We start from the raw sequence: 18,711 nt of genomic DNA on the forward strand, positions 1-18,711 counted from the left end.
GGTCTCATTCTGTCAACCTGACTGGAGTGCAGTAGTGTGATCTTGGCTTACTGCAGCCTCGACCTCCCAGGCTCAAGTGATTCTCCTGCCTCAGCCTCCTGAGTAGCTGGGACTACAGGACTGCTCCAGCACACCTGGCTCACAATGCCATCTTAGACTTTTCAAATACAGCACATTTCCTCTGCTTCATAAAGAATCCCAGAGTACTTAGGGTGACAGAAGCCCTCAGTTTTCTCAGAAATACTACAATATAGCAAGTACTAGGCCTTGGATATTTGTTCTGTGCTACAGTCTTGATATAAATCATTTCATTTAATTCTCACAGCAACGCTATGAGCAGGGAACTATGACTGCCTATTTTCCCTAACGGGAAGCTAAGGCTGGGCGGAGAAGCTAGGTCACTTAGCCAAAGTGACATGGAGAGTAACAGCAAGAGTGGGAGGCAGAAGAGGACACCAGGGCTGTGTGGCCACAGGTGGGCACACCTGACCCTCTTGCCCAGTGTCCTCTCAGCCACAGCATCTGTATTAGTCCATCCTCATGCTGTTATAAAGAACTGCCTGAGACTGGGTAATTTATAAAGGAAAGAGGTTTAATTGACTCACAGTTCAGCATGGCAGGAGAGGCCTCAGGAAACTTACAATTATGGTGGAAGGGGAAACAAACACGTCTTTCTTCACATGGTGGCAGCCAGGAGAAGTATAGAGCAAAAGGGGGGAAGCCCCATATAAAACCATCAGATCTCATGAGAACTTACTTACTATCACAAGAACTGCAGCATGGGGGTAACCACCCCCATGTTCAATTACCTCCCACGACAGGTGGGAATTATGGGAAGTACAGTTCCAAATGAGATTTAGGTGGGGTCACAGCCAAACCATAGCAGCATCCCACAGCCCCTCCCAATCACAGAGATTCTCAATGGTCTCACAGTCTGGGAATCCCATGGGCCTCTCCCAGGTACAAAATATGGAGCAGATCTCACCTCAGGGACCCCCATTTCCCTCACGATTGCATAGGTCAGGCCTGGATTTTCTTGTCCTTCTGACCTATTGAGTACCAAGAATCTGACTGGAGCGGGGCGGAGGGTGGGGTGTGGGCTCCTCATCAGGTCCAATGGTGGGCTGCTTGCACTCCAGAACATGGGCAGAGTCAGTAGCAGGGCTGTCTCAGGCCCAAGAGGCACACCCTGCCCAGGATGCAGGCAGTGCCAGTGCTTATGAGGATTTGTGGGCCATGAGTCCCCTCCTAAGATTGTCTCCAGTATGCTGCAGGGAACATGGGACATCTGTCTATAGTCTCTGTCACTGTGCAAATCTGATCAGGTTCCTCAAATGCCAATCTGGTCAGGTCTCTTCTGCTTCAGAGACTCTTTCCACCCTCCATCCCGTGTACTTTGAGGCTGGAGTTTAGCGAAGCAATTACCCGCTGTGCATCTCTCTTGGTTCATCTTCTCACCCTCACATTCCAGTCTCAGGCCATGACTCAGTCATCTCGGTCTGACATTGTTCAAAAAAAAGGAATGGGGCGGGGGTAGAATTCATTCATTCAGTGGTGCTAGTCACTGAATTAGGTACTGAGTACAGTGGTGAATCAAAGACAGATGCCTTTGGACCCTGGCAGAAAGAAGTCCAAATTAAGCACAGTCCCCTTATCGTAGTAACAGCTCCTATCATGGAAAGTTGGCCATTCCTACAGATTAATAATGAATCAGTGACCAAGGAACATCTTTAGAACAAACAGAAAAGCAAAGCAAGTGTGAGAAGATTACTTCTAAACTTCCAGATAGTTTTCGAAAATTATCCCAAGTCCTCCGGAGTCTGGAGTTGAGCCTCCGCTCCGCCAGGGGACGCTGCAGGGCTGCTCGCGTCGATTCCTCCCGCTCTAGGCCGCAGCTCTCGCTCTCACCTGTATTTCCGCCGGCGCGAAACGAGTGTAGCCTGTTTGTCGTGTGGCCTCAGTCTTTCGCTGTCCCTCGCTGTTGCTCACCATCGCACGCCATCGCACGCCACCGCACCCCATCTCTCGAAATCTGCAGACATCTTTATTTTTCCCACGCTGTCTGTCAGGTCTCCGCCGCCACTTGACGCCAGGGCGCCGGGTGAGTCCACAGCAGGGCGCGTGGTCTGCTCCACTCTCACCATCAGGGGAAACTGAGGCCCCGGGGAAGGCGGCCAGAGAGGTCAGGCCCGGTCCCTGGTGCAGTGCCTCGTCCCCTCTGCCGGAGTGAGCCCCCCAGGATTCCCGTGCCCTCGGGAAAGACACTGGTGGGTGAGCCGCGCCCTTGGCCCCCGCTGTGCTGAGCCGGCCACGTGCGGACGTCAGATCCCTTGTCCGCGCAGGTACTCTGCGGGGAGGCTTAGTGCCCCTGGATGGTGGGAAACGTGGCTCGGCGACTTGAGCTGCCCACCCCCGACTCCTGGCACTGGAAGCCTCCAAAGCCACTTGTCTGTTGCCTACAAAGTGTCAGTCATTGTGCCATGTCCTTGAGACCGTTAACTCGTTTTCCCCTCAATAACTTTTAAAAGTAGGTGTTAGAACCTTCATTTTACAGACCAGTTAGCTGTGGTTTAAATGGAAGACGCTCCCAGCACCCCAGTGGGGCAGAGTCTGGACTTCGGTCCCCGGGCCTTGTACTAAAGCCCCCTCGCCGTGCTTTTTCCCTGCCTAGGCCTTGTGAGCTGTGCTGCTCCTCGGACGGCTTCGCACCAGCCAGCGCCCCCTCTCTCCTGCAGCACTCTGATCTGCCCCCGCGAGGGGCTTCCACTGTCCGCGGGGTGAGAATGCCCCTGGGTAAGTGCCGCTGCTTATGCGCACCTTGGGGAAGGACCCTTCTGTGGGACGCAGTAGAGGGGACGGTCAATGAGCTCAGCCAGTTCTGAGTTCTGAGAACTGTCTGGCAAAGCGTGTGCAGAGCAAAGCGTGACTTAGGAGAGGGGCTGGGCTTGGGGGTCACATCCTGGCTAAGTTCCTTCATTTCCCTGAGATTGACTTTCTGTAAAGTAGGGAAACTGTAAAAGCTCTCTGAGGGCAGAGGCGTTGGCTGTTTTTCTTGATTTTGAACCCACGGTGCCTGTCCACGTGTAGATACTCAGAATTGGTGGGCTGAATGTACAGGCTAGGCATTTTTACCAGAGGTCGGTTTTCCTGTGGACTCTGGGTGGGGACAGATGGAATCTGCCTGTGAAGTGATGATGGCTCTCACGGTCCTGGGTACCTTTCTCTTCCCTGGGGGGTGAGCCCCCCTCTGGAGATCTGGCAGCTAACACGCTCACGTGGGCTCACCTGCCCTTTTTTGCACCTGTATTCGAAAGTGATCGTGGGCTGCCTGTGCCCTGGTCATTGATAGTGCAGGGAGAGAAATCGCTGAAAGCGCTTCCCCGTGTTTGGAGGGTCCACTCCTGTCCTTTCCAAACTCTGGAGCTTTCTCACACCTCCTTCTCACTATCTTTCAAATGCCTCCTGGCACTTGGTGTCTGATGATTATTGAGTGCTCCCTCTGCAAGGCTCAGTGCAGGAGTCTGGGAGGTGTTCACCAAGGTTTATAAGGGTGGGTCCCTGCCTCAGGATTGGTGGCGGAACCACAGCTACAGCCCCTACTAGTTACACCCTGTGGCAGTTACTGGCTTGATTGTCTTTGCCTCTCTCTATTGTGACCTTGAGGACAGTGTCTTGAGTTTTGTTTAATATTTTTTTGTAATTTTTTAGAGACAGGATCTCACTCTGTTGTCCAGGCTGGAGTGCAGTGTGCAGTGGCGTGATCATAGCTTGAACTCCTGTACTCAAGTGATCCTCCCACCTCAGCCTCCCAAATAGCTGGGACAGACAGGGTCTCGCTATGTTCCCCAGGCTGGTCCTGAACTCCTGGCTTCAAGTGATTTTCCCTCAGTCTTCCAAAGTGCTAGAATTACAGGTGTGAGCTACTTCGCCTGTCTCAGTATCAGAGTCCTGTCTCTTGACTTACCTGGTGCTTGGCGATGGTTGATTTTCAGCAGTTATGGAACAAATGAAAAACAGCAGATGGGCCAGGTGTGGTGGCTCACACCTGTAATCCCAGCACTCTGGGAGGCCAACGAGAGTGGATCACTTGAGGCCAGGAGTTCAAGACCAGCCTGGCCAACATGGTGAAACCCCGTCTCTACTAAAAAATACAAAAATTAGCTGGGTGTGGTGGCACACGCCTATAATTCCAGCTACTCAGGAGGCTGAGGCACACCAGAATTGCTTGAACCCGGGAGGTGGAGGTTGCAGTGAGCCAAGATCACGCCCCTGCACTCCAGCCTAGGTGACAGAGTGAGACTATGTCCCTAACAAAAAACAAAAAACAGGAGCTGGAAAAAGACAATTGTGGCTGGCTGTGGTGGCTCACACCTGTAATCCTAGCACTTTGGGAGACTGAGGTGGGTAGATCACTTGAGCCCAGGAGTTCAAGACTAACCTGGGCAACACAGCAAAAACCTGTCTCTGCAACACACACACACTAGCCAGGTGTGGTGGCATGTGCCAGGAGGTGGAGGTTGCAGTGAGCCGAGATTGTGCTACTGCATTCCAGCCTGGGCTGCAGAGCCAGACCTTGTCTTTAAACAACAACAACAACAACAACAACAACAACAACAAAGACTTACAATTGTAAGGTGACAGGGCTTAGCACATTGATGCATGTCAGGGAAATACTTTTGAGTGAGGCAGCCTGTGTGGGGGTGGTCGGAGCTATTTCCCACTGGCCCAGTGATCATCCCATGGTGTTCCCCTTGATGGTCTTGTCCGTGGGCCACCAGGATGAATTTCCCCACAGGATTGTCATTGTGATGTCAACGACCAAAGCCAGAGGTATAGCTAGGCATGGCTGATAGAAGAGTGAGATGTGTAATCAGCCCTGACCCACAGATGACAGATGGGCCATCCTGCCCATAATAGCCCTTACTGTGTATGCTAGACTCCGCCACGCTGGTGTGCCACACCAGAACCTGTCCTAGGTTCAGAGTCCCCTTCAGTGTACTGCTTCAGGATCACAAATTCAACAATATGTGCTTAAGATGAGACTTAAGCTGTCCCTGATGTCTGGTTCTTCTCTAGATGAACTTTGTGTTGCTGAGACCTTAGGCCACTGTTAACACTAGCCAACTTTTAGGAAACGTTTACTACCTGGTGGCTTCTATGCCAGTAATCTCCTTGTCCTTTCCAGAACAGGCTTGACCAGGTGATGTCTAGATAGCTCATCCAGGGGCTTCTTGATTCTGGCAGAGGAGGCTGATTGGTGCAGAGAGGCCCATGAGAGGTGTCTCCGCCCTGCCAGGAGGCAGGTGGACCATGGTGTTTTATGAGGTCTGTCCTCTGGAGATCTGGGGCTTTGTGTCCCACAAGGGTGGGTGCATGCAGGTTCCCTGGGCGTGATGTCTGGGAAGTAGAGAGAGGTGAGGTAAGAGTGTCTTTGTGCTGGCCCCAGTTTTACCCTCTTTGGGGCCATCATGAATGCATTGGATTCCTCTTGTGCCTGCTTGGGTTTAGCATCTTTAGGGATCCCTTATCATTGTTGTGTCTTGGAATATCTGACTCAAAAGCTGGAGGGCTTTGGCATCAAACCTACCTGCACCCTGGTCCCAAACGCTTTACCACTACTCCCTAGCTTTGGTTCTTTTTGTGATCTTCAGTTTTCTCATGTGGAAAACAGGAGTACACTGAAGTGATTTTTCTTAGGATCACACAGTCCCTGTCTTCCATGTCCGAAGAACTCTGCCAACTTTCTCATCTGGAGGGTCTTTCCTTTACCTCTCCTGGTTGGGGCAGGTTCTGTTTATGTGGGACAAGATGGAAGCTGCTTCATCCTGTGCTCTGCTGTACCACTGTCCTGGCTCAGGCCATTTTCCAGGCTTCTGACAATTTCAAGTCCTGGATCTCTTTCTGCCCCTGTGTGCAAAGTGATTACAGGCTGCTTGTGTCTTGGTTATTGGTAATAAAGGAAAAGTTACAAGGTTTTCCTCTTGTGTAGAGACACCATTGTCCATTTCAGACGGGATGACCTCAGGGGACCGTGTCAGTGACCCAGGACGGGCTAGACAAGCTGTCAGTACATTCACCTCCTGAGACCCTGATTCCCCAAGTGTGTTTTCTGTGGGTGAATATCGTGTTTTCCTGGACTTGCCATAAGCAGTGCCAAGTGCATCAGTCACATCTTGGCTTCTTGTGCCCTGCAGGAGTGTCACATGACTGCCGCCCCATGTGTGTGAGAGGTGTCCTCTGGGAGAGCATGGATTCTGAGGTCCCAGGTAAGTGGGGTCCTGCTCGGTTCTCTAGAGCTCAAGTTCTCTGCAGGTTGTGAGGCCAGAGGTGGTTGGGTGCTGAGGAGTGGGGAGTGAGGACACAGGTGAAGGCTGCTTCCCTTTGCTCCTGTCTTTGCTCCTTCAGCAGGCAGGGACAGGCCTGGGCCCTCTTCTGCCTTCATGGGGCTGCTGCCAAGAAGGTGCTCCCTGAGCTTGACTAGGGCTCTGAGAGTCCCTGAGAAAGACCCTGTCATGTTGAGAGGAAAACCATGTGTTGGAATGGACAGAGGGGCTGCGTTTCAGATTCAAGCCTGGATTCATACCCAGTGCCCGACTGAGCGGTCTTACGTAAGCCTCAGTGGAACAGATAGCCAATATTGATACCCTCCAGCCCAGTCTGTTATTTATTATTTATTTATGTATTTATATTTATTTATTTATTTATTTTTGAGACAGAGTCTCGCTCTGTTGCCCAGGCTAGAGTGCAATGGCATGATCTCAGCTCACTGCAACCTCTGCCTCCTGGGTTCAAGTGATTCTCCCTGCCTCAGCCTCCTGAGTAGCTGGGATTACAGGTGCCCGCCACCACGCCCAGCTAATTTTTTCTATTTTGAGAAGAGATGGTGTTGGCCAGGCTGATCACGAACTCCTGACCTCTGGCGATCCACCCGCCTCGGCCTCCCAAAGTGCTGTGATTACAGGTGTGAGCCACTGTGCCCGACCTATTTTTTTTATTTTTATTTTCATTTTCTTTTGAGACGGAGTCTCTGTCGCCCAGGCTGGAGTGCAATGGCGCAATCCTGACTCACTGCAACCTCTGCTTCCCAGGTTCAAGTGATTCTCCTGCCTCATCCTCCCGAGTAGCTGGGATTACAGGTGCCCGCCACCACGCCTGGCTAATTTTTTTTTTTTTTGTATATTTAGTAGAGATGGGGTTTCACCATGTTGGACAGGCTGGTCTCAAGCTCCTGACCTCAGAAGATCCACCTGCCTTGGCCTCCCAAAGTGCTGGGATTACAGGCGTGAGCCACCGCACCCGGCCAGCCCAGTCTTTGAGAAGAGCCCCAGGATTCTCAATATTTCTGCCCATGTTTGCCTTCCTTTCTGCTTCTGGCAGGGAGTGGTAAGTGATGGGAGTCAGAAGCAGCACCTGTAATCTTAAGCTGTAAGTCTGCTTGTTGCCCTGTCAGCTGTTCTGTTCCAGATGAGACCATTGCCCAGAATGCCAGCATTGGCCTCCTTTCTGGGCTTGCCCTCTGCCCTTTCTGCCCCTGCATTCGAAAGTGATCACGTGCTACCCGTGCCCTGGTCATTGGTAGTGCAGGGAGAGGAACTGCCGGGAGCACTTCCCCATGTTTGGAGGGTCCACTCCTGTCTCTTCCAAACCCTGGAGCTTTCCCACACCTCCTCCCTCCCACCACCTCTTAGATGCCTCCTGGTGCCTGGCATCATCTAGTGGGTTGTGTTGCTCTTCTCCCTGGCCCAGGGCAAGTTATTGTGAGACATGAGGGAAGGGTGTGGGGTGATGAGTTTGGCCTCAAGGAGCGGAAGGGCTGGGTGTGGAGCTGAGACAGGGCCGCCCTGCTCCTTCCTCCCGGAAGCTTTCTCTGCCTCCATACCTCTCCTTCCACGTCCTTATGCAACCCCCTCTGCACCAAGCTGACCCCGTGGAAATTGTTGCCTGACTGGTCTCCTGGCTGTCTTTGCTGTGGTCTCAAGGGCAGTGTCTGAATTTTGTTCCCCACTTTGTTCTGTCTGCCAGGTGGTCAGTGTTCCGATAGTGTGGGACAAAGGAAAAACGGCAGCCTGGGCAACCCCCTCTCTGTAAGAACCAAAAAATTAGCCAGGCGTGGCGATGTGTGCCCCTGTAGTCCCAGCTACTCAGGAGGCTGAGGCGGGAGGCTCTCTTGAGCTCGGGAGTTCAAGGCTGCAGTGAGCCATGATCGTGCCACTGCCCTCAGCCTGGGCAACGGAGTGAGACCCTGTCTTAAGAAAGAAAAACGAGAAAGAGAGAGTCCCTCCATTGTAAGGAGATCCAGTTCGTTGCATTTTGGGGTGTTGGAGAAAAATACTGAGTCAGCACCTGTGTGGGATTGGTGGGAGCAGATTTGGTGTTTTCCACCCCTTCAGAGGATTCTGAGGTAACTCAGTTCTGTTGGCCTTGGCCTTGTATGGGGAGGATTTTCCCTCCAGCTTGTGGGAAAGGAACCAAGGACCAGAGACAGGCAGGGGAGAATATCACTGAGGGATTTACGGCAGCAGCCTCTGCACGGCTTCCCCACGGCCTCCCCAGCTGCTTGCTGGATGCTGCTGGAGAAACAGCACATCCCAAGAACATCATGGCCCCAGCATCCTCTTGAACTTAGTAACAGTGGGCCCGACAGATGAAGTGGATATCATCCCTGCCTTAGAAGTTCTCTAGCCCCTTTCTTAGAGATAAGCTGCTATTTCGTTCCTAAAAGAAGTCATGGCTGTTCAGGTGAGAAGAACGGTTTAGTCAGCATCTATGCAACACTGTAGAGACGCTTGGTGAGAGGTGTTGGGATGCAGGAGAGTGGCAGACCGCAGGGCCCGAGGTAAGGTTTCTTGTCCATCTCTGGAACTTTGGCATTTTGCACCCTGTAAAGTCACGTCCCCTTTTTTTCTGGTGCTTTGGTGGTGATGTAGGGAGAGGTGAAGATGAGAAGAGGGGCCACATCCCATGGATTCCCAGATCCAGACTCCTCTTCCCTGGGAAAGCTGGACTGGAGCTGGCCCCTCCTTCTGTGCCTTCAGGGGCAGTGGAGGAAGAGGCACCTGCAGGGACCTGCCTGGGGTGAGCGCTGGGGCTTTTCCTGCAGTGCATTAGCAGCAAGTCATAATGGAAAGTGCCTGGATTAAGGGCCATCCATATCTGGCCCTTAGTTTTTCCTCTGCCACCACCTGACTCTGTGACCATTTTCTTTCCAGTTGTAATCAATGGTTAAGATTTATCCTAGCAACATTGTAGGGGTACACAGCCAAATGATTCAGGAAAAAAGATGCAGGTTGAGTCTGGAGGAATCCCTGTGCCAGCTTCCTCATGCTCTCTCCCTCCCTCAGAAATCATGTGGAACCCATTCTCCCCTCAGCAGTGAAAATGCATTCAGCCTGTGTGCAGTGTTTCTGCCCAGGGAAGCCCAGTAGGGACTCCATGCCCTTGGTGTTTACTGGGAGCTGGTTATGTAGACACCACCTGCCTAGCACGCACCAAAATTCCAGACTCAGGAAACAGGTGCCTGTACCACATTATTTGCATGGAGAGACTGTCCAGTGAACAGCTCTGATCAGTAAACCATTGACTTGGAACATCCCGAGAGCCAAGTTCCCAGATACCAGCCAAGGGCCATCTGACCTGTTTTGAATCTCAATTTCCTGACACGGAAAACAAAGGTAGGGCAGAATTGATTTTTTTATTATTATTATTATACTTTAAGTTTTAGGGTACATGTGCAAAATGTGCAGGTTTGTTACATATGTATACATGTGCCATGTTGGTGTGCTGCACCCATTAACTCGTCATTCAGCATTAGGTATATCTCCTAATGCTATCCCTCCCCCCAGAATTGATTTTTACAGACGTGACCCCATGATCCTGCTCTCTAGTCCCCAGATTTTTCCAAGGCTTTTGTCAGAGGTGTTTCCCCTGTGATTCCCCTTGGTGGTTAGGTTTTATGGAATTTTACAGGACAGATGGCAGCTGCAGGAGTCTTGTACTGTCCGTGACTTGGGTCATCCCACAGGCCCTGGCACCGTCCTCCTTCCCTTCCTGGCTCTCCTGTCCTTTTCTGCTCCTGCATCCGAAAATGATCATAGGCTGCCTGTGCCTAGGTCATTGATAGTGCAGGGAGAGGAACACTGGAAGAGGTTGTCCCCGTGTTTGGAGGGTCCACCTTATCCCATCTGAACCCTGAAGCTTTCACACACTCCTGTTGCTCTCCTGCCAGCCCTTGAGGAGTCCGGTGCTTGCTTGGCTGCCACATGAGAGTCAGTGTGGGGGGACATCATGCTTAAGTCTCTCTCAGCTTGACCTCTCTTTCCAGAAACCAGGCTCTGTGTATTGAGGGGTGGATCAGGATTGTAGAGCATCAGTCCTGCTCATGGGAAGGAAATGTGATATGTAATGAGTCATAGTGTGTCGCAGTGGATAGCACAGTTTTGAATAAGTGCAATAATTGGCATATAAACGTGAGGGAGACTTTGAGGTTGGGGTGAGCAGGGCTGACCCCGTGTGTGTGTGTGTGTGTGTGTAACTTGGGGACAGGATAGGGTAGCATCTTTATATCTTTACATGTCATTGGTCTGGAATAGGGGGTCCTGAAGGGTTTGTCGTAAGAAAGAGAAAGTGCTCATTGCTGCAAGGGGAGCACAGCCAGGTTCTGAGAGGCAAAACACTTCCTTGCTTCCCACCCAAGAGTTTCGCCTGCTGTCTTGCCCCTCTGAGGTGTGCATTGGTGTCACTCGCTGGCCACCATTCCAGCTCTTAATTCCTCTGCGTTTTGTGCTGGCCTTCGGGACTCCCCTGAGGATGACTGGTTCTCAGGTTGCCCCTGGAGGAATGGGTGGAGTTGTAAGATCAGGAATAAAGCTAGAAAGGGAGGGCCAAGGGGAAGTCACTGATGCAGCCACCTTCTAGCCCATCCCACCCCGATTGAGAGGTCACTTTTTCCTGTTGAACATGTTGGATAGTGGGATGTGTTATAAGAAGTGATGTGTGTGGCTTCTTGTCATTGCAGGATTGTCAGTTGACCTCTGTCCTGTGTGCCCAGTGGCCCCAGGTGATGTGTCTTCAAGAAGAGGCTGAGCTGTGGTGTTTGTAAGGTATGAATCCTGGGTGCTTCTCTAGAGAATGCACTGGTGTTCAGGCTGCAAGGACGAAGGCTTTGAGGTCACTAGAGGGGAGGAAGAGGCTGCTTCCCATTGCTTGCTCCTCCACTGAGGCCCACAGGGACATGTGACACTCTCTTTTCCTCGAACTCTGCCACTCCACTGTGTGAATCATGGCGGGGCTTACAGAGCTCCCCTTGGGCTCTGAGTCATCCTAGTGTGGATTGGCATAGTTTGTTGAAGTGGGAGGAGTACTGCATTTTGGAGGCAGGCAATTAGCTAGTGGTTTTCCCTGTACTTGGTGGCGATCCTTGTTATGAAGTGATTTATGGATTTTTTTTTTTTTTTTTTTGAAGCAGGGTCTCACTCTGTCACCCAGACTGGAGTGCAGTGGTGCACTGATGGCTCACTGCAGCCTCAACCTGGGCTCAAGTGATTCCTCCACCTCAGCTGCCCGAGCAGCTGGGACCGCAGGTGCGTGCTGCTGCACCCAGCTAATTTTTAAAAATTTTTTGTAGAGGCGGAGTCTCACCATGTTGCTTGGGCTCGTTTTGAATTCCTGGGCTCAAGCAATCCTTCTACCTCGGCTTCCCAAAGTGCTGGGATTATGGATAGTAAGTCCACGCCTGGCCAACGTGTGGATAGTATCACACAATCCCTGACTTCCTAATCCAGTGAATTCTCAACATTTCACCCAGGGTTGATCTTCCGTCTCATTCTCTTATGAGGGAAGCATTTGAGTAGTGGTTCTCAAACTGTGGTCCCAGAACCAGGCACCATCAGTATTACTTGGGAACTTGTAAGAAGTGCAAGTTCTTAGCCCTGTCCCGACCTACATCAGAAGTTTTGGGGCTGGAGCCAGCAATCTGGCTTAACATGCTCTCCAGGTGATTCGTATTCATGCTAAAGTTTGAGAAATCAAACCATGTTAGAAATCTTTGGGAATCAGAAGCAGCTGCTGCAATTCGAGGCTGCAAATCTGGTCACTGACTTGTTTCCAGGTCTCTTAGTTTGGGCCCTTCCTAAGCTGCTGGCATTGCCTCCCCTCTAAACTCACTGTCCTATTTTGTCCCTGTATTCGAAAGTGACCGTGGGCTGCCTGTGCCCTGGTCATTGATAGTGCAGGGAGAGGAATCAATGAAAGCGCTTCCCCGTGTTTGAAGGGTCCACTCCTGTCCCTTCCAAACTCTGGAGCTTTCGCACATGCCTTTATTCTCACCAGTGATGTTACCTCCTGGTACCTGGTTGTTGTGCCAGACTCCTGTTACCTCACTGGGGATGGCACCAGATTCAATAGGCCGGAGAAGAGACCTGGAGCCAGTGAAGGAAACAGGGTTTATCTGGGGAACTTGAGGGCAGTCAGCAGTCTAGTGGTGGTGGGCTGGATGGGGGCACCTCATCGGCTTGTAAAGTGCATGCAGGTTATATAGCACCTTCCCCCCAGTAACCTCCACATGGCAACCCTCGTTTCCTAAGAAGCTATTGTTATGTGCATCTACCATACACTGGTGCTGTATGGTTCATTGAGTGCCCCTTGTGCCCAGCATGGTGGAGGGTACTCAGAGGCTTAAGGAAAGGACGGTGAAGCAGGGACCTGCCACAGTGAGTTTATGTCTCTGAGCTAGTTTTGGAGCCACAGTAGTGGTTACCCCTTCCTAGAGCTCCCCCCAGAAGCTCTCTCTGCCTCCCCATCACACTCCTTCCCACCTCTCAGCACTGGTCACACTGGGAATTGTTGGTTTGCTTCTCCTGCCCCCTGTGCTGTGAGCTTCCTCAGGGCAGTGCCTCTGTCTTGTTTCACATCGTGCCTGGTAACTGACATGTAGCACCTGGACAAACAGTAAATGAGAAGACGCATTGTTGTAAGGTGACAAGGCTTATCCCATTGAGCAGTGCTGGGGTTAAAAATGTCCTAGAACAAGCCAGCTGTTACAGTCCACCTTCAGTCCTGGCTGTGAGGAGCGTCCGTGGTCCACCAGGGGTGGATTTTCCCTCTGCCCTTAGATTAAGGTGGCAAGGGCTAGGGTAGTAATCGAGGGAGACAATGTGCAGTATAGTCAGATGTATGAACGCAGCTCTTACACACTAGATGGTAGGCGCGGGGCTCTCCCACCCCACCTGTTCGTTACCCATCCCAGTTCTGTGCTGATCACTGCCAGGCATGGCCTGCTCCAAAAGCCTTCTTGCCTTGGCATCCTTTTTTTTGAGACCTAGTCTTGCTCTGTTGCCCAGGCTGGAGTGCAGTGGTGCAAACACGGCTCACTGCTGCAACCTCTGCCTCCCGGGTTCAGTGATTCTCATGCCTCAGCCTCCCGAGTAGCTGGGATTAAAGATGTGCATCACCACGCCCAGCTAATTTTTGTATTTTTAGTAGAGATGGGGTTTCACCATGTTGGCCAGGCTGGTCTCGAACTCCTGGCCTCATGTGATACAAATAATTGGGACAGCCTCCCAAAGTGCTGGGATTACAAGCGTGAGCCACCACACCCAACCTGTTTTTAAAATGTTTATTGTCTGTATTTGAAGTTTACAACATGATGTTATAGAATAATGGGACAGATATAGATAGCACAGTGGTTACTCTGGTGAAGCCGATGAACATATCTGTCATCTCACATAGTCACCATTTTTAGTGTGTGTGAGGAGCAGCTGAAACCTACTTAACAGAAATCCCTTATGTTGTGCATGAGCCTTCTAGACTTACTCATCCTGTATATCTGCTACTTGGTGTCCTTTGACCTACATCTCCCTATTTCCTTCAGCTCCTGCCCATGGTAATCACCATTTTATTCTCTATCTTTGTATGCCTAACCTTTTTTTTTTCTTTTTTAACATTGCACACATAAGTGAGATATGCACTGTTTGTCTGTGTCTAGCTTATTTCATTTAACATAATATCCTCCAGGTCCATCCGTGTTGTGGCAAATGACAGGATCTTTCTCTATCTTTTTTTTTTTTTTTTTTTTTTTTGGTTGAGACAGGGTCTCCCTCTGTCACCCAGGCTGAAGTTAAGCCCAGAAGACAGAGGTTGCAGTGAGCAAACACAGCTCACTGCAACCTCTGTCTCCTGGGCTTAAGTGACCCTCCCGCCTCATTTCCCTGAGTAGCTGGGACTGCAGGTGCATGCCACTATGCCTGGTTAATTTTTGTATTTTTTGTATAGATGGGGTTTCGCAATGTCGCCCAGGCTGGTCTCCAACTCCTGGGCTTAAACCATCCTTCTGCCTTGGCCTCCGAAAGTGCTGGGATTACAGGCATGGATGACCATGCCTAGCCCAGGGTCGTCTTCTTCTTTTTTTTTTTTGAGATGGAGTTTTGCTCTTGTTGCCCAGGCTAGAGTGCAGTGGCGCGATCTCAGCTCACTGCAACCTCCACCTCCTGGATTCAAGTGATTCTCCTGCCTCAGCCTCCCGAGTAGCTGGGGTTACAGGTGTATGCCACCACGCCTGGATAATTTTTTGTATTTTTAGTAGAGATGGGGTTTCACCATGTTGGTCAGTCTGGTCTTGAACTCCTGACCTCAAGTGGTCCACCCACCTCAACCTCCCAAAGTACTGGGATTACAGGTGTGAGCCACCACGCCCGGCCAAGGGTCTTCTTTTTAAGGGTGAATAATGTTTTGTTGTGTGTGCGTGTGTGTGTGTGTGTGTATGCCACATTTTCTTTTTCCATTCATCTGTTGATGGAGATTTAGATTGTTTCCGTATCTTGGCGATTGGGAGTAATGCCGCAGTGAATATTGGAGTGCAGATGTCTTTATGAGGTGTGATTTGATCTCCGTTGAGTATGTGTCCAGAAGAGGGATAGCTGGGTCTATTTGATGTATACTGATAAGCAGCACACAGTGGGCACATAGGATAGCATAGATGCCATTTCTCTCACAGATAGTTTGCCGACCCCTTCCTAGAGTTATGTTTTTCTTGTTCCTAAGACAATAATGTGGCTGTAAGTACTAATAGAGACAGTGGCATTTGTGGGATGCTTATGATCTGCCAGCCCGTGTTAAGTGTTCTCTGTGTCTGTTTCAGATGGGTCCGCTGCGTGCAGAGGCTCCATGGGATGTGTTGTCTTCATAGCAGCAGGGTGCTGGACCATGGGTCCCCAAGGTGAGATTTTTGGACTGTTGTCTGGAATATGTTTTTTTGCATCCTACAGAGTCATGTGCTATTCCTGGGGCTTGGATGATGTAGGGGAAGCAAGGTGAAAGTGGTATCCCATGGTTCCCCGTTCTGTCCTGCTGTGGGGCTGTCCCTCACATGCCTTCAGTGGCTGTTGCAGAGGAAGAGCCTCCGGAAATCTGTGTGGGTAAAGTGAGCTCCCCGGGGGAACCTTCCTCCTCCCTTGAGCGCTGGTGTGTCCACAGTGTGCTGTGATCTGGATTAGCAGTGAGTTTTTCTTTCAGGGTGTGTGTGTATGATGTTAGGACCACATGCTCCTGACCTTTTCCAACCCAAAAGCATTTCCATTTTTTTAATGCTGGAAGTGTCTTAACTCCTTTTGGGGTCTTAGAAGGACACACGGTGGCCATGGCTGGGCCTCTGCTCAGCTGGGCTGCTCTCCCTGCCTCAGGCCATTCCTCAGGCCCTTGACACCAGCCTCCCTCCCTTGCTGGCTCTCTTTCTGTCCTTTCCTGCTCTTGTATCCAAAAGTGATCATGGGTTGCCTGTGTCCTGATCATTAATAGTGCAGGGGTAGGAGTGCTGAAAGACATTTTCCCTGCATTGGTCCAGCCTTCCCTTTCAAACCCTGGAGCTTTCCCACGCTGCAGCCTTTTTCCAGCTAGGGAAAAGAGCTTTTCCCTAGCTTTCAGAGCTTGGGCCTTTGTGGGCCCATGTGATGTGACTAGACCCACCCCCTGACTTCTGAGGGTTCATTTTGTTTTTTCATGTTAGGGATCCTCCTGCCAGAAACCAGTCTGCATTTCTCTTTGGGCCCCACGCTGGAATGAATTCAGATAGCAGTGAAGGGCACCCTGAGAACTGTGAATCACAGGCTTTGCTTCATGAAATGTGAAATCCACATTGTTTCTACAGGCGCCATCGGTAATGTCGAACAAATGGAGAAAGTTGTAGGTGGGGCTAGGAAAGCTGTATTCCTGTGGATTACTCTAGCTGGTCATTTGCCCCGATTGTGAACTGCTTGAAAGAAAAACGAAACTTCTAAGATGTTTGTCCTTTCGTGTCCTTTCTGTTGGGATTTTTTATTTGGTGTGCGTGAATGAGGAGCTTCGCCCTGCTTGAATGGGACCCCTCTCAGTGGTGTCAGCTTGGGGAGGAGGAGATGGCCCTGGAGACTAAATACTTGTATGCTTTCTTACCCTCTTAGGTCTCAGCCTTAGATCCAAGGACAGTCCAAGAAGTCCTAAGACCGTGGAGTTGGTGACCTGGGATCTGGGTTTGCTGATTTTTCTCACCATGGTGAGTTGATGCCAAGAGCCGGAACCCACAGCCAGAGGCTCAGCTGGTCCGTGTTTATGCAGATGGGAACCTCATATCACTGGTCTCACTTGTCCTTTATTTCAGAATCTCTTGGTGGTGTTTGTGGGCACCAGAGGGGCAGAGAATAGAGAGTGAGGCTACCACATGAAGCGTCACCAGAGCTGTTCCTGCTGCCTGCTCAGAGCACCCCGGATCCACTGTTCAATCTGCACAAAATTCGGGGTCCAGACATGGGAGACTTCAGCTGCCTCGGAGGACCGTGGACAGGGAAGGCCAGCCTCGCATCCCTCTGTCCATGCCTGGAATGACTTAACCAAGCGTTTTATTCTTGAATTTGTAGCTGTTGTTCACTTTTTGCCCACCCACTCAATAGACCTTACAGAATTGCTCCATCTGCTTCTTAAATCAGTGACAACCTGTGAGTCTGCAAGGCTGGATTTGGAGGAGGTAGGCCATAGGCCAGATCTGATTTTCACTCTTTCTTGGCTCAGAGGATATTGTTTGAGGTATACATTTGGAACTAGGAGTTGAACAAGTGCTGGTAGTTGGTTCACATTTAGGCATTTAGGACCCATGAGAATTGAGGGCATTGCAGAATAGTCAGGGTAGATTATGGAGTGAGACAGGTCTGATGTCATTCAGGAAGGCTGGAGTGTCCTGGATGACCTGACTCATAAGTAAATGCCTACTTGTGAGATCAACTGTCCCACTTAGCCTGAGATTGAGGGATTTCCCAGAAAGTGGGTTTTTCATTGGTAAACCCAGGGAGATCCTGAGCAAACTTGGACAAGTTGGTCAGCGTGTGTGCGATGTAAAAATCCATGGTGTCAGCTTGAGAGGACAGGTTATGGGGTAACAGTGGGAGTAGGGTGAACATGGAGCAGCTGCCATTGATGGAACTGAGGGGTGCCCTTAGGGTCAGGCTTTGGAGATTAGGGTAAAGTCAGTTATTGCAAGGCCTAGGCATGGTGCCTTGTACCTGTATTACTAGCACTTTGGGAGGCCAAGCTGGGATGATTTCTTGAAGCCAGGAGATCAAAACCAGCCTAGGCAACAGACCCGTCTCCACAAAAAATTAGCCAGGCATGGTAGCACACTCCTGTAGTCCCAGCTACTCAGGAGGCTGAGGCAGGAGGATTGCTTGAGCCCAGGAGTTCGAGGATTCAATGAGTTAATGATGGCACCACTGCAGCCCAGCCTGTGTGACAGAGTGAGACCTGTTTTTAAGAGAAAAATTGCCGCAATGACATGATCTAAGGATGTGCACACATGAACTCTCATCTCTGATTTACAGAGGGAGGAATCTACACATGTCCCAAGGGCCATAGTGAAAAGGTGCAGTTAATCTCCCCATTTGAAGTTAAAACCACCTTGGCTGGAGCTGGGGCAAAAATCAGGCTGGTAAGCCTGTCTTGATGAGTTTGGCACATTAATGATCTGCCAGGCGTTCTTTGTTTTTTTTTTTTGAGACAGTCTCACTGTTGCCCAGGCTGGAGTGTAGTGGTGTGATCTTGGCTCACTGCAACCTCTGCCTCCCAGGTTCAAGTGATTCTTGTGCCTCAGCCTCCTAAGTAGCTGGGACTATGCACATGTGCCGCAACACCCAGCTAATTTTTGTATTTTTAGTAGAGACAGGGTTTCGCCACGTTGGCCAGCTGGTCTCGAACTCCTGACCTCAAGTAAACTGCCCGCCTTGGCCTTCCAAAGTGTTGAGATTACAGGTGTAAGCCACCATGCCTGGCCTAAGGGGCAGGCATTCTTGATGTTTAAAGGCACCACACCACCAGTCCGTTCCCTGCAGAAGCATCCAGAAGTCACAGTTCCTTTTTCTGCTTTGGCCTTTGAGGACCATCCTCTGGCTTCTGTTTGCCACCTTTTGCCAACTGGCTGTGGCTGCTTGAACAGATGCCAGGGGAAGGAATCTGGGTCCACTTGAGGAAGCTGTAACTGATGACTGATGTCTGCCACAGTGGAGGGGAGTACATTACCTAAGTCTAAGCAGTAATACAAGTCTGCATATTTCATCTGGCATCAGATCATCATGTGTGCCTCTCGCCACTGTTGCATGTGAAGCAGGAGCCATCCCAGGTCTTCAGGGCCTGAGGAACTCTGAGAAGAGCAGTCCATTGACCAAGGTGGCCCAACAGCCAGGATTAAGTCAAGGAGGC

The 18,711-nt window shown here is 50.7% G+C and overlaps 5 non-coding genes across 5 annotated transcripts; all 5 read left to right on the plus strand.

The window, feature by feature from the left end:
* Positions 1 to 3,299: 3,299 nt before the first annotated feature.
* Positions 3,300 to 3,433, plus strand: LOC116461537 (small nucleolar RNA SNORA71). Its single transcript, XR_004246076.1, has one exon. It is a non-coding gene; the product is annotated as a small nucleolar RNA SNORA71 (small nucleolar RNA).
* Positions 3,434 to 7,529: 4,096 nt separating this feature from the next.
* On the plus strand, positions 7,530 to 7,663 carry LOC116461538 (small nucleolar RNA SNORA71). Its single transcript, XR_004246077.1, has one exon. It is a non-coding gene; the product is annotated as a small nucleolar RNA SNORA71 (small nucleolar RNA).
* Positions 7,664 to 10,070: 2,407 nt separating this feature from the next.
* On the plus strand, positions 10,071 to 10,204 carry LOC116461540 (small nucleolar RNA SNORA71). The gene has a single exon (XR_004246079.1). It is a non-coding gene; the product is annotated as a small nucleolar RNA SNORA71 (small nucleolar RNA).
* A 1,971-nt stretch (positions 10,205 to 12,175) lies between these two features.
* LOC116461616 (small nucleolar RNA SNORA71) lies at positions 12,176 to 12,309 on the plus strand. Its single transcript, XR_004246141.1, has one exon. It is a non-coding gene; the product is annotated as a small nucleolar RNA SNORA71 (small nucleolar RNA).
* A 3,430-nt stretch (positions 12,310 to 15,739) lies between these two features.
* LOC116461543 (small nucleolar RNA SNORA71) lies at positions 15,740 to 15,867 on the plus strand. The gene has a single exon (XR_004246081.1). It is a non-coding gene; the product is annotated as a small nucleolar RNA SNORA71 (small nucleolar RNA).
* Positions 15,868 to 18,711: the final 2,844 nt, after the last annotated feature.

The sequence above is a fragment of the Hylobates moloch genome, unplaced genomic scaffold (assembly GCF_009828535.3).
Source record: "Hylobates moloch isolate HMO894 unplaced genomic scaffold, HMol_V3 SCAFFOLD_21, whole genome shotgun sequence".
NCBI lineage: Eukaryota > Metazoa > Chordata > Mammalia > Primates > Hylobatidae > Hylobates > Hylobates moloch.